Here is a 16,669-nt window from a genome sequence, read left to right on the forward strand (position 1 = left end):
AGGAAAGTGCTTCTTGGGTAAGTATGAGAGCTCTATCTGCAAGCCTCTGCCATTCCCATAGGCCCCTTCTTTTAGCTCTTCAGCCACATGCTAAGATAGAGGTGAGTAGTAAAGGTGCCCCATCTTTTCACCTGACCACTGCTCTGCCCAATGGCAGCAGTCTGAATGAAAAAGAATTAGAGTAAGTCTCACCTACCTCTGAGTTCCGCTTGCAAAAAAAAAAAAAAAGAAGGGGAAGATTTGGATTTTCTCCTAAGTCCCTTCCTGCTCTAATATTCCATGAAATATTTATAACAGCTCAGTAAATACTTTCAGAATGTCAAAGGACTTGTGCAGACCAGAGTGAATATCTGGGTCGCTTGGCCCAAGAAATAAAGAAATAAAAGAATAAAAACAGTAGTGTATGGGGAAGATGGGTGGAGTAGCTGATGGTGTTGCCTGTTACAGTTCTGCGAGATGTTTGAATATAAAAAACAAAGATTCAGGAAACAGTATATTGCGGTAGAAGGAGTAGGAACTTATGAATGAACCAGATCTGCTTTCAAGGGCTAGTTCTGCTACTTAGTTGTGTGACCTTAGGCAAGTTAACATCTTTGTGCCTCATTGGATTAATCTCTGATTTGGGAACAATAAGAATTACCTTGTATGGTTGTTATAAAGATTAACATGAAAAGCAATTAAAACAGCATAGAGTTTACTACATTTTAGTAGGTACTTGTTTAATAAATGCCTAGTACTTCTCTAATTTCTTCTTAGAAATAGGAAGGATTTAAGAATATTTAAAATTTTCAGACTTATAATAACATCATAGTCTATTAGATAGTTAAGATTATGTAAGTCTTTTTTTAAAGGAAGTCCAACATTTTAATCATAATATAATTTTTTTCGAAGTAATATAATAACATTGTATTTGGAGAACAGAATTTTTAAATCATCCAAAATCCATCCCCTCAATTATAATTTTTAATTAATTTTATGCATTTGTTTACAGTTATTTCTATATGCATATGTTTATTTGCATGGCTTTAATCATTGAGTAATGTACCATTATTGTTTTCATTTATGCATTACATCACAAATCTTTTTCATGTTGTTTTACCATTCTTAATACTTTTAAGAGGTTTTTTGTTTTGTTTTGTTTTGTTTTGTTTTGTTTTTAATTAGAGAAATAGCATTGTGAAAAAAACAAAAAATAGGGGCACCTGGGTGGCTTAGTCACTTAAGCGTCCGACTTCAGCTCAGGTCATGATCTTATGTTTCATAGTTTCAAGCCCTGCTTCAGATTCTGTGTCTCCCTTTCTCTATGTCGCTCCCCCACTCAAGCGCTGTCTCTCCCTCAAAAATAAATAAGTATTTAAAAAAAATTTTTAAACACAAAAAATAGGTATAAACCCTTTCCCAGCTATAATTTCAATTTTAAAAGAAAAGCAACTGTTAATAGTTTTATATACTTTATGCATGTATAGATATATGTATCATGTGCACAAATAAATGCTTATGAATAAATAAAATATGTATATGTATACATATATGTACTTTATTAACATAAATGAATTAAACTTTTTTCATTCAATAATATATTGTGGGGGCGCCTGGGGGGCTCCGTCGGTTAAGTGTCCAACTTTGGCTCAGGTCAGGATCTCACAGTTCATGGGTTAGAGCTCTGCTTTGGGCTCTGTGCTGACATCTCAGAGCCTGGAGCCTGCTTCAGATTCTGTGTCTCCCTCTCTCTCTGCCCCTCCCCTGCTCACACTCTGTCTCCCTGTCTCAAAAATAAATAAATATTTAAAAAAATAAATAAATAAATAATAATAATAATATATTTTGGACATCTTTTCAAGTCAGAGATTTACCAGGTCTTACCCAGTAGCATAGCATATAATTTTATGGAAATGTCTTCATGTAGAACACTCTCTTGGACATTTAGGTTGATTCTCAATTAGTAAAATTATAAATAAAAATGCAGCAACATCATTATATACAAACCTCTTTAAATGTTTCTGTAAGTATTTCTACACTAAAAATTTCTAGAAGAGGGCTTGCTGGTTCAAAGAGTAGGCACATTTTAAATTTTGCCAAATTGTTAAACATCTCCCATCCAAAATATTCCCCAACATTATTTTACCAATTACTGTCCTGTTATTAGTGTAAGAGAATATCGAGACCGCTTTAACATGCCAACTCTAGCCATTAACAGTCTTTTTTCTTTATAATTTGTTTTATTGTATTTTTATTATAAACTTACGTAATACATACTAGGGAAAAAATACCAAGGAATACAAAAGTGTTTAAAGTGGAAAGGATAAGTCATTTTCTTCCCGCTTGTTACTTCACCTCTAACATTTCAGGATTTCAAAATCTGGAAATAAGCATCCTTGTCCATTTTTGCTCATTTGTGCACAAATTTCAACAGAATAATTCCTGTAAGTGAAATTGCTCGGGTAAATGATGTGGTTGTTTAAAATCTGGTTATATATAAGGAAAGATTGAAATATTGTTACATATTGAAGGAAACAAAAGGCCGTAACAACCAAACGTAATGTGTGATCCTAGTTGGATCCTGAAACGAAAAAAAGGACGTCAATGGAAAAACCGATGAAATTTGAATTAGATCTTTATTTAGTTAAGAATTTTATAGCAATGTTAATTTTTTGTTTTGATAATTGGACTATGATGTGTGTAATGTTAACAACATTAGGGGAAGCAGGGTGAAGGATATATGGGAACTCTTTTGAGCTAATATGCAATTTTCTGCAATTCTAAAATTATTTCCAAATAAAAGTTAAAAATTCTAGTAAAGTACTGTCAAATTCTTTTCAAAACAGCTATATCTGAATATTCTTACCAATGCTTTTCTCACTCTCTTGCCAGCTTTAGATATCACCAATCTTTACATATTTGCCAATATTTAAAAGGTGAAAAACATGTCATTGTTACTTTCATTTGCTGTTACTTATTTTTTTTATTTTAATGAAGTTGAGCATTGTTTAATGTACTTATTGGACATTATATTTCTTCTGAAAACTGCCTATTTATACTCCCGCCCGTTTCTTCCATAGGCTGGCCTCTCTCTCTCTCTCTCTCTCTCTCTCTCTCTCTCTCGATTTGTAGGTGCTCTCTTTAGATATTGATCCTTAATATTTTGTTAATATGCTGCAAACATTTTTTCAGTTTTCCTTTTAAGTTTTTTTCTAGTTCTCTTGCTGTGCTTATATATAGTAAAACTTTTTCTTTTAGGACTTTAGAGCTTTTGTGACATGATTTAAAAGACTGCCCTTTATTAAAATATGTTATGATTCATTTCATCTTTCTCCTATTGCAGTTGGTCACACTTTGATGCAAATCTCTGTGAATATTGCTTGCTTTCCCACCACCTGTTTTGTTTCCTTCTGATAATTCCCAGTAGAAGGATCCCTAGGACAATAAATAGGAACATGTCAGGTTGTTCAGTCTCACCAGCAGTGCATGCAAACGCCACAGTCATCGACAGGTGTTATTACATAAAGATTTTGTTGCCAGGGTACATCATACTTTATTCTTTTAATTTGCATTTCTTTGACTTGAGGTAAATTGTGTCTGAGTTCTTAATATTTTCTTACAAATTTATATGAACATTTTATTTATTTTTTATTTTTTAATTTTTTAAAATGTTTTTATTTATTTTTGAGACAGAGAGAGACAGAGCATGAGCAGGGGAGGGGAAGAGAGAGAGGGAGACACAGAATCTGAAGCAGGCTCCAGGCTCCGAGCTGTCAGCACAGAGCCTGACGCGGGGCTCGAACTCACAGACTGTGAGATCATGACCTGAGCTGAAGTCAGACACTTAACCAACTGAGCCACCCAGGCCCCCCTAGATGAACATTTTATATACTAGTAATGAAAATATTAATTTTTTGTCATAGTTTCAATATATGCTTGCTTTTCTGTCATTTTTTTCCTGGAAATACAGAAGTATTTGTATGTGGTGTGCTCACATCTACATTTCTGAGATTTTTTATTTATTACTTAGCATAGACTTCATAGATACTAATGCAGTAGAGTGAGTAAGGAAGAGGACATCTAGAGGTAGACTGTCAAGGTATCCTGGCTCTGTCACCTTCTAGCAGTGTGGTCTTAAGTTAGCTGCTTACCTCTAAGCTCTCAGTCTCCTCCTGGTAAGTGGGAAGAATGGAAGTATTGCAAAGTAAGACTGCTCTGACAATTTGTGTAAAGCGCAAAGCACAGTGGTATGTCCTTTATGCATTTCATAGCTTTATGCATTTTCCTATTATTATGGGAATATGGATTTATTTTTATATGAGGTATGAGAATAGGGTGTAAAAGTTTTACACAACTTGCTAATGATGGGGTTCAGGACATGCCACCCCCAAATATGGCATCTTGGTATATTGAGTATTTCAAGCAGAAGGAATTTGTGAAATGGCAGGTGCGGGAAGGATTTTCTGACTTTCCCCGGAGCAGGTTATAAGAGCCTCATGTGAGATGTCATCCCTAGACTGGAAGAAAAGGAGCATTCTTGCCTCTGAAGACAAAGGGAGCCCAAGAGGAATCTGAGGGAATAAGCCTTACTGCTTCCCACAGTTTACTGCAATTAGCTCCTACCCTTTCCTGTCCTGTCACATATTCCCACGACCTTCCACTCTTCAAGCGTAGCATAAAAACTCTCAGGTTTAACTGCTTCTTTGGGTCTTCATGTTCTTAATGAAGGCTCCTAGGTCACATAAAACTTAAATTAGATAAATCCGTATGCTTTTCTCTTGTTAATCTATTTTTTTGTTACAGGGGCCCCAACTGAGAACTTAGAAAGATAGAGGAAAAAGACATTTTTCCTCCCCTATACTGCTAGTTATTCCAATACCATTCATTGAATTTTTTTAAGTTTATTTATTTTGAGGGAGACAGAGACAGTATGAGTGGGGAAGGGATAGAGAGAGAGGGAGAGAGAGAATCCCAAGAAGGCTCCATAATGTCATCGCAGGGCCCGACACATGGCTTGAACTCACGAAACCATGAGATCATGTACTGAGCCAAAACCAGGAGTCGGATGCTTAACCTGAGCCACCCAGGTGTCCCTCCGATACCATTTATTGACTAACAAGTAATCTTTCCCTTCTTTACTGTTTTGAATCTTCTTTATAATGTATAATATATCTTCTTCATAAAGTAACACATGACATTTAACATGTCAAAATACCTATTTCTATATCTATTCATCTATCTGGTCTCTGTATTTTAAGTTTATTTATTTAGTTTTGAGAGAGAGAGAGAGAAAGAGAGAACATGCACACACCAGCACAGGCAGGGAAGGGGCAGAGAGAGAGGAAGAGAGAGCATCCCAAGCAGGCTCTGCATTGTCAGCACACAGCCCAAGGCAGGGTTTGAAATCACCAGCCGTGAGATCATGACCTGAGCCATGATCAAGAGTCAAATCCTCAACCAACTGAGCCACCCAGGCGCCCCAATCTATCTGGTCTTAAAACAGATTTCAAATTGCTTTAATTATTGTTTATCTTTAATGTGTGAATTCGTGATCCTTCATGACTGTAATTTTTCAAAAATTGTTTTCCTGGTTTTTGTCTGTTTACTTTTTCAGTTTGTATTGTGTCTGTGTATACGTGTGTGTATGTATGTATGTACATGTTTTCTGTATATTATGATGTTTTGCCATTTAAAAAAACCTTTCTAGTGGGCGAAGGACTGCCCCTTTTAGGTAGCAAAGGGTACATCTTTCATAGGCAAACCAACCAGTCCCAAACCCATATCCCTCAACCACCTTCTTACCAAACTCTGAAACATGAAGCCATTATTTCCATTGCCCTAAATCATCCCAGAATCAAGTACCAGGCAACTGGAGACCATTCCGATAGGCCAGAGCCCTCCAGAATTATTCAAACTAGCCAATCCTGAACAGTTCACCCTACTCTATCTTGCCTTTCCTTTAGCAGCCCAAATAAAGGCACAATTTAAATAGCTTCAACTACACACAAATGAACTTTAGAGTTATTTAGTGAAGTCCCGAGAAGAATTCTGTTGAGATGATGATTGGCATTGTAGAAAATCTCTGTATTAATTTAGGGAAAAAGTACATGTTTATAATACTAAATAAACACATGCAGAAACATAACTGTCTGTCTATTCATTTCTCTTTAGTTTTTTTTTTAGTGTAAAATTTTATATATTTCCAATTAAGGCTATCTCAGATATTGTTACTAATTGGAAAAGGATCTCTTTGTCATTTGGCTTTCTAATTTGGCTTATATACAGAGATTATAATGTGCATGTATGGGTATCTTTTTGTCCTAACACTTTGCTTTTATTAATGCCAAGACTTTAACTTGTAACACTTTGAAAGACAAAATTAATGATCACTCTCTTGATTTATACATTTCTGTATGAGGAAATTAGGCTATTATATTTTCTGATGAAAAAAATATTTTCCCCTAAAATTATTGCAAAAATTCTTTATACTAAAGCAGGAAATTTTCATTAGCCCAGTTACAGTATAAGTTGCTTATATTTTATGACTAGATGTCTAAATATTTGTGTTAATTAATAAGCTTGCTGTTAATATGGAATTCATGTACTGCAACTCACTTGATTCACTAGCTTTATATGCATCTTTCCCCAAAGATAAATATTATAATAGATCCTTACTGCTGGCTTCTAGCCCCAGGCAGAGAGAAATCTCTGAAAAGAATAGTAAGCAGAAGAACCCCTTGGGAAGAGTCACAGTCAGAATTCAAAACTCATTTGGTTTCCTTTTGGATTCTTTGTGGGTGTCGTTCACCTTTCCATAGATAGGCCAGTTGCCTAACTCTTTCTTTGCTTTGACTTTCAGTCCATGGATCTGACTTTAGCCAAATTTGTCTCCTTGTCATTCCAATAAGATGGTCAGTGGGAGTTGGGGGGTAGGGGGGAAATGTGCCTTATCTTCCCTGGAGATGAAGCAACAGTGTCCTAGTGTGAAGGTCATGCATGCTATTCTCCAAGTTCACGGGACTTGCTTGCTGTGGAAGATGCGTTGGCTAGCAGCTGGCTATTCAAGGCATCTTGACCATCTCAGGGCTGTTGGGCTGCCTGTTGTTGTTGGGGTTGTAGTTCTCAGGGGTGCTGTAGAAGGTGCAAGTGGAGAGGAATATTGGTGATGCCTTCTTAAACCAGTAATTTTTCCAGTGCAGTGATTATCTGAGAAAATTCAAGGTTTGTTACGCAGATGTGGTACTTGGTAAACAGAAATTTATGTTTATCAATAATTTTCTCTCTTTTAAAAATTGTTTTTGTCCCAATTACTGAAAACAAACAAAAAGTATCATTTTTGAATGTTGACACTAAAATAATAGAAGTGTTGAACAGAATAGTTTTTGCTTCTGTATACATAATACCCATTGAAACATTCACTCAAAATATTAATTCACTTGGAATTTGAGTTCTTACATACTTAAAAAAATTCGAAACTTTTCAACTATTACTCTCTCTGTTTTCTACTCTATATTTTAATGTTGAGCCAGAAGGCAATAGAGATAATTCTACAAAATGTGATTGCTCTTTTGTTAAGAACAAAAATCTCTTCATGTTGAGTCCTGGTTATCCCATGAAGTTTCTAGGTATTGTCCTTTTTGTTATTTGGAACTAAAGGTTATGTTATGCAGCTTTCTTCCACTTATTTTGCTGATTATATTCATTACAAGTATTATCTTTTCTTTCTGATTCAGAGACCCATCGGTCACGTCTCCAACATCAACCTATATACAAGATGAATCTGTTTTTCTTCTAAAGCTTGGAATATGTCTCATCCGCCATCACCTTCCTTATCCCATTCCATTAAAACCAAAAACAATGTTAGTAATAAATAGAGAGTGGTTATTGATTTAATGTATAATAGGAATTTGAATAATGAGTTTGTATTTTATGGACTGTAGGTATTGCACTAGATATTAAATGATCTTTCTATGCCTAATAGTAATAACTACTGTTTTTCTATTTGCAAAGGGAAAGAGTTATCATTGGAAAAAATAAAATGTCAGTGAAAATTAGGAGAATTGACTCATAACGTATTAGAATTCATCTGTAATTTCAAATTTATAAACATTTGGCTTCTTCCAACAAGCCTTCCAACTTTTCATTTATATTAGACAATGCAACAACCCTCTTGCCTTCTTGAAGACCTATAAATTATTACCTTTTAATCCCTTAAAATTATAATGACTTTGAAATGATATTTATCTTTCTTTTTGCTTGTGTATTTAATACCTTCACTTTGATCCCAAAATAATTTGCTGTATCATGAAATACATATATTAGGCACACATCTTAAATCTGTATGCCCCCTACATAGTGGGGACATACATAGTCATACAGATTAAAGGGAGATATATCCTCCATGCCCTCCCATGAATGTAAGTGCAAGAATGTCTTCCATTTCAACTTCTGAAATCCTCAGAGAGTTGATTTAAAGACTTGGATCTAGACAAAATTTCTTAAAGAATATATTTTTTTAATTATGCTCTTGTGTAGAGTCTATGTATTCCAACATGGAAGAGAGATCATCTTCTTTTGCGCAATGCTGAGGATAAAGGCTCAGAAGATTTGACAGTGTCCGTGGGTCAAATAATCAGGCTGGTTATCTTGACCACTCAAGCCGATGGAGCAAAGAAACAGATAATGAAGCTCTCAATGTTCATTCTTTTATCCAGAACAAAGGTGTAATATGGGTACTATAACATTGGATGCTCTCACGCATCAGCTTTTTTAGCATTTAATTGAAATGCAGGCATACCTCATTTCATTGCACTTTTTTCTATTGCACATCACAGATGTTGTGTTTTTTAACAAATTGAAGATTTGTGGCAACCTTGCATTGAGTAAGTGTGTTGGCGCCAATTTGCCAACAGCATTTGTTCTCTGCCTATCTCTGTGTCACATTTCGGTAATCCTTGCAATATTTAAACTTTTTCATTATTATTATATTTGTGACGCTGATCTGTGTTCAGTGACCTTTGATGTTACTATTGTAATTGTTTTGGGGTGTCAGAAATCATGCCTGGGTAAGACAGTAAACTTAATTGATAAACGTGTTCTGACTGCTCCAATGACCATCCATTACCCTCTTTGTCTACCATCCCTGTCCTTGGGCCTCCCTGTTCCCTGAAACGCATAGTATTGAAATTAGGCCAGTTAATAGCCCTATCGTGGCCTCTCAGTGTTCAAGTGAAAGGTAGAATTACAGGTCTCTCACCTTAAATCCAAAGCTACAAATGATTCAGCTTAATGAGAAAGGCCTGTCAAAAGCTGAGACAGGCCGAAGGTTTGGCCTCTTATACCAAACAGCCAAGTTGTGAATGCAAAGGAAGAGTTTTTGAAGGAAATCAAAATGCTACTCTAGTGAACACATGAATGATAAGAAAATAAAACAGTCTTATTGCTGATACGTAGAAAGTTTAGTGCTCTGGATAGAAGATCAAACCAATCATAACATTCCCTTAAGCCAAAGCCTAATCCAGGCCCTGTCTTCAATTCTACAAAGGCTGGAGAGGTGAGGAAGCTATAGAGGAAACAGTTGAAACTAGCAGAGATTGGTTCATAAGGTTGAAGGAAAGAAGGTATCTTTATAACATAAAATTGCAAGGTAAAGCACTAAGTGCTAATGTAGAAGCCATAGCAAGTTATCTAGAAGATCTAGCTAGCATAATTTTTGAAGGCGGCTCCATTAAGCAACTGATTTTCGCTATAGATGAAATAGCCTTATATATAGTGGAAGAAGATGCCATCTAGGACTTTCATAGCTGGAGAGAGGTCAGTGCCTGGCTTCAAACCTTCAAAGGTAGGCTGACTCTCTTCTTAGGGGCTATTGCACCTGGTGGCTTTCAGCTGAAGCCTATGTTCACTTACCAGTCTAAAAATTCTAGGGCCCTTAAGAATTATGCTAAATTATCTGCTCTGCCTGTGCTCTATAAATGGAACAACAAAGCCTGGATGACAGCACATCTATTTACAATATGTTTTACTGAATATTTGAAGCCCACTGTTGAGACCTACTGCTCAGAAAAAAATGATTCCTTTTAAAATATTACTGCTCATTGACAATGCATATAGTCACCCAAGATCTATAATGGAGATGTACGATGACAGTAATGTTGATTTCATGCCTGCTAATTCAACATCCGTTCTGTAGCCCATGGGTCAAGGAGTAATTTCAACTTTCAAGTCTTATTATTTAAGATATACATTTCACAAGGCTATCGTTGCCATAGAGGGTGATTCCTCTGATGGATCTGGGCAAAGTAAATTGAAAACCTTTTGGGAAAGATTTACTATTCTAAATGTCATTAAGAACATTTGTGATTTATGGGAAGAGGTCAAAATATCAACATTAACAGGAGTTTGGAAGAAGTTGATTATAATCCTCATGGGTGACACTGAGTTATTCAAGACCTCACTGGGGAAAGTCACTGCAGATATAGTGGAAATAGCAAAAGAACTAGAATTAGAAGTGGAGCCTGAAGGTGGGACTGAATTGCTGTAATCTCATGATAAAGCTTGAACAACTGAGGAGTTGCTTGTTATGGATGAGCAGAGAAACTGGTTTCTTGAGATGGAATCTACTCCTGGCATAGATGCTGTGAAGATTGTTGAAATGATGACAGAGGATTTAGAATAGTACATAAATGTAGCTGATAAAGCAGTGGCAGGGTTTGAGAGGATTGACTCCAATTTTGAAAGTTCCGTTATGGGTAAAATGCTGTCAAACAGCATCACATACTACAGAGAAATTGTTTGTGAAAGGAAGAGTCAATTGATGTGGCAAACTTCATTGTTGCCTTATTTTAAGAAATTGCCACAGCCATCTCAGCCTTCAACAGTCACTACTGTGATCAGTCTGCAGCCGTCAACATTGAGGCAAGACCCTCCACCAGGAAAAAGATTAGGTTTCACTGAAAAGTCAGATGATGATTAGCATTTTTAGCAATAAAGTGTTTTTTTAATGTTTATTTATTTATTTTGAGAGGGGGTAGCATGCATGTGCACATGCAAGTGGGAGTGGGGCAGAGAGAGAGAGGGAGAGAGAGAATCCCAAGAAGTCTCCACCCTGTCAGCGCAGACCCCTATGTGGGACTCGCGCATGAACTGTCAGATCATTATCCAAAACCAAGTCGGGTGCTTAAAAGACACCCAGGTGTCCCTAAAGTGTATTTTAATTAAGGTATGTACATTGTTTTCATAGGCATAATGTTCTTGTATGCTTAATAGACTACAGTATGGTGTAAATATAATTTTTATATGCACTGGGAAACCAAAAAATTAATTTGACTCACTTTATTGCAATATTCACTTTGTTGCGGTGGTCTAAAACTGAACCTATAATATCTTCAAGGTAGGCCTGTATGTCAATTCTGGGAAGTCTTCCTTAGAGACTCTATGTTATCCTAACATTCCTCTTGCTTTAGGAAAAACTATGTGCAAATAGGAATTGTTTGCAACTGACTTGGATTCTTAGAATATCAAAATAGAGGTGAAATAATCTAATTTACTGGTACCATTTAATCAGATAAACAACTGTGACATAAGTGCTGCTTTTCATGGGGGTCTTTGAGTCTCTAGACACCCTGTTTTTATTGGCTTTTAGTATTCTTAATCTCTTTATAGATATAATTGAAATCTTTCCTATTTTTTTAAAAACCATAGTGAATTTATATGTTATATCCCTGCTATAGATAGTCAAAAACTATTTAAAAAAATTAAGTCCAAGACTTTAAAAATTGTCCGTGAAGTAGCTAGTCATAGAGTTTCTTGAAGTATGCTGTTACTTGTATCCTCAGCCAGGATTGGGAGGTGTTAATAGAAAGTCTTTCATGCCTTCTATTTAAGGTGGTCTAGTGGTCAACTTCTATTTTTAGGGAAAATATTCTCCTGTGTCTCAGCTCACTGCTTGAGTACACACTCCAGTGTTTTCTCTGCTAAGCCCCTCAAAGCAGAGAAATCCACAGTACTTTAGTGAGAACTTAGACATGGCTAAAGATAGTGCAGGGGACAGCAAGATATTTATAAGTCATATTGCCAAGGACTGATCTCTGATATTGTCCAAATCTTGCAGGAATACTGAACTCTAGTGAGAGTGACTGGACTGGAGCATATGGTAATTGACTGACATTTATGTAAGAAGCACTAGATTTGTATTCTCTCTATTAAAATCGTGTTTAAAATAGATCTAGAAAATGATTATTTAACTTTCCCCCTCTTCAAAGAAGATTAAAAAAAACAGTCATTATCTAGGTCCGAAGACTTCACTTTATTATTTGTACTCTCCAGATACTCAGATTAAGTAATAACCACCACTTACAATGCTGCATAAAACTGGTTTTCATCCTTATTCCAAGCATACTTTCCCAGTAGATTTTCCAAAGGGAAATGAGAATATTGGCATTTCCTTCTATATGATAACTTTTGACAAGGAGTTTGTGTACATTATTCAAGGCACAGGTTCGTGTTTGGAAATTCTGTCAAAGTAAGCATCTCTTTAGTGATCATTGACTGATAATTACTCTCAATGGAAGGTTACAAAACATATTTATGTCTTCTATGAGCATAAAATGCTGAATCAAAATTTTATGTTCTCGGATTTAACACAGCTAACAAACTTGTTCTTAAAAATAAAATGATTTTCATTTAGATGAATAGTGATTTAAGGAAATGGACAATGTCAAGTCACTTTATGAAGATTATATAAATCTGATGTAAACACAATTCCTATGGATTATCTGATCTTGGCAATTAGAGGCACTTCTATCACTTGCAATTCAAGCCAGTAATCCTAATTATCATTATATATATGCACACACACACACACACACGTTTTTTCACAGTAAATGGCATTTGCCCTCTTTATGTATGTCTCTTGTTTTTTTTTAGATCTAACAAGAAAAGAATTAATACTTGCTTTAGTTTCCTTATAATCAATGACAATATATAACATATTTGTATGGATGGGTGTGGGCTAGATAGACTAATGCCTGAAAAACTCCAGTTTGCATACAAGTCATCTGAATAGCTTCTTTAAATATGGATTTCTGGACCCCACAGTAGGCCTAGGATGGACATTAGAATTTGTATGTCTAACAAACTCTCAGTTGTTGCTGATTCTCACATGGTGGTCCTGACTCTGAATAGCCTGGGGCTCGACGACATAGGAGAATCAGCAGTGTAACACAGGAAGAGAAGTGGAAGGGGTGGAATAGATAAAGATTATAGTATCTACTTGTGGGTGAATAGCAGCCCCCAAAAGTACCAGGAACCTCAGAATGTGACCTTATTTGGAATAAGGATCATTGCAGATGTAATTAAGGTAAGGATTTTTATATGAAATCATCCTGAATTAGGTGGATCCTAACCCAAGGAAATTGTCCTTAAGGGTCTGTCCAGGGGCACCTGGGTGGCTCAGTCAGTTATGCATCTGACTGTTGATTTCAGTTCAAGTCATGATCTCCTGATTCGTGGGATCGAACTCCATATTGGGCTCTGTGCTGACACTGTGGAGCTTGCTTGGGATTCTCTATCTCTCTCTCTCTGCCCCTCCCCTCCTCATTCTCTCTCTCTCTCTCTCTCTCAAAATAAATAAACATTTTTTTTTTCAAACACACACACACAAAAGAGTCTGTCCATAAGAGACATACTTCTATCCTACAGCCCTATAACAAAATCAATTTCTGATGCTTTACCAAGTTCATGGTAATTTGTTATGGCAACCTTGGGAAACGAATGGACCATAAGTCCAACCATACCAAAGTGCTAATAAGTTCCATTTGTCATATGCTTTAAGGAAAAAGGATAGAATTCTGACACTAATCCAGTGGAGTAGTCTAATAGGTTAAACAAACAATGATCAAACATAGACTAATTGTTGAGTACTGTTAGATACTTTCTGGCATGGTATTTAATTTCGTCTTACCCCTAAATGCTCTGAGGTAGTTATTTATTTATTTATTTATTTATTTATTTATTTATTTAAGCAGTAGTTGTAAAAGAATATCCTGAAATGCAGAATAGCCATTTAGTTGGAAAATATTTGTTAAGTGTTGACTTCATACCAGGCTCTTGCTAGATATTCCAGTGGTCAGTGACTTACCAAAAGTGATACAGGTAATAAGTACCAGGATTAAATTCAAATCATGATCCTGTCATTCCAAATTTAGTGTTCTTCTCCATCACGTCATATTTTATCAAAGCCCTGGAGCAGGAAAGCACAGGACATTTGGTGATACTGACTAGTTCATTTTGGCTGCTGTGGAATATTTAACAAAGTAGGAAGGAATTTATTATCTCTAACAGAAATCTTCCTGATTTATGGTAGCTATTTAACAGTATTTCTTTCTATTAATACCTATGAAATAGTTTGTACTTTGTTACCTTAATCTTTTTTCCCCTTGTAGCAACGCTTTCACTTTAAACTCAAATATGCACATAATTTAAGCTGATCCTTAATAATGAGTTAAAAATAATAGCTGTACATTGTCTTTATAGAGATGTAGATCAATGATTTAGACAATCTAGTTCCATATACCTTTTTACCTTATTTACTTTCATATATATATAACACAAATGGTGGAAAAAATATTTGAATATTAACTTGAGGTTGAAGATCACAAAAAAACACCTATTTTTTTGGCATCATAATAATATGAATTCCCTGAGTGTTTTTTTACAAACTTCCCTTGAATGCTTCTTAAGGTATTTAAGCTATTTAATAATGTTTTGAGAGTTATTAAATTCAACCTTCATCTCATTATAGTTAATGCGTTTGAACATAGCAATATGAATGGCACTCTGCTAGCTGCTAAACATTTAGTATGTTAAAAAAAAAAAAAAAAATCCCACCCTTGCAGTGTGGATACTTAATTCAAGATCAGTAAAATTAAGATCAGTGTAACTATGAAAGATTTAGACAAAATGGGCTGAGACACTGCTCACTTTAGCAGATAAAAGTGAGAAGACAAATAAAAGAAGGTAACAAACATAGAGGTGAAAGTGGCATTGAGGTTCTGTCTTAGGAAATGAGGGTGAATCGTACGAATTCGTTAAAAGCCTAAATCGACAAACAGGACAGTTCAGAATGGACGGGAACACTGACACTGTATTCTCCTTGTGATATTTGTGTTTATTGTATCTCTGTCTGAACACGTACTCATTCATTTGTTCCACGAACACTTTATCTGCACCTATGGCATGCAGGGTATGGCATGGAGACAAATGTACTACCTAGTGAGAAGCTAAGTCACATATACCAGTAACTAAAATATGAGACAAGAACTCTGACCTAAATGACATAGATCATAACTCTTATCACAGAAAGGTTTATGGGACAGTATAAATTCTTCTACATCTATGAATTGATTACAAATTTTATTCACTTATGTTTTGGGGTTTGATTTCTTAATGTATTTTAGTCAGTGAATATGGCTCTAAAACAGCGGTTACTATTTTTGAGGCTTCCTTTGTGACCTAAGAGGTGGTCAAATTTGTAAATGTTTCAAGCTTGAAAACAATATGTATTCTTTAATTATTCAGTGCCAGTTTCTATATGTGTTTATTAGATTCAACTTATTATTTGTATTGTTGAATTCTCCTGTTTCTTTGCTAATTTTTTTGCTTTATAAGTTTTTTATGGGAAGTAAATAAAAATATCCCATTTTAACTGTAAATTTATCAGTTTCTACTTGTAATTCTTTTCTGTTTTGCTTTATATATTTTAAGGCTAAGATTTTATGTATAGACAGGTCAGAGCTGTTATACTTTCTAGGTGGATTGTTTCTTTTTGCATTAGGTAATAGCTTTTTTTTTTATCTCTGATTATGCTTTCTTGTAACAGTAATAGTGCTACATTGGGTTCCTTTTGCTAGTCATTGATATATTCTATCTCTTTACTTTCCATTTTTCCATGTCACCAAGTTTTTGAAAAAATTATACCTTTATTGAGATGTAATTTAGTCACTCTTTTTAAGTATACAATTCAGTGGTTTTTAGTATAATCACAGTTTTGCAACCAAGACCACTTTATAATTTTAGAACATTTTTTCATCACCCTAAAAGAAAACCTCATACCCATTGGCAGTCACTGCCCATTTCCCACCTTTTCCTAGTCCCTGGAAACTACTAATCTTTCTCTGTCTCTATGGATTTGCCTATTTATGGACATTTTGGATAAATGGAATCCTACAACATGTGGTCTTTGTGTCTGACTTTTTTCACTTTTCGCTGAGCAAAATGGTTTCAAGATTCACCCATGTTTAGTATTTTTCAGTATAATTAGTCATTGTTTTTAAAGGTTAAATAATATTCCATCGTATGGATAGATCACATATCATCTCTCCATTGATGGTTGTTTCTACTTTTTGACTATTATGAATAATTATGTTGTGAACATTTATATACATTTTCTTGTATGGACATAATAGTTTTGTTTCTTTTGGGTACATACCTAGGAATGGAATTGCTGAATCACATAGCAATTCTACATTTAGCATCTTGAAGAACTATCAAGTTATATTCCAGGGTGGCTCCACCATTTCACCTTCCCTTCAACAATGCAGGGAGGTTCCAATTTCTCCACATCCTTCATCTCATCTTTGCTTAGACATTAAAATCCCAAGCCCTTTGGGCCCTATCCTGGTATACACTT

The 16,669-nt window shown here is 35.3% G+C and overlaps 1 protein-coding gene across 1 annotated transcript in view; it reads left to right on the forward strand.

The window, feature by feature from the left end:
* Window positions 1–16,669, forward strand: part of ZCWPW2 (zinc finger CW-type and PWWP domain containing 2) — an 84,516-nt gene that overhangs the window by 55,988 nt on the left and 11,859 nt on the right.

Source organism: Panthera leo, chromosome C2, assembly GCF_018350215.1.
Source record: "Panthera leo isolate Ple1 chromosome C2, P.leo_Ple1_pat1.1, whole genome shotgun sequence".
Taxonomy (NCBI): domain Eukaryota; kingdom Metazoa; phylum Chordata; class Mammalia; order Carnivora; family Felidae; genus Panthera; species Panthera leo.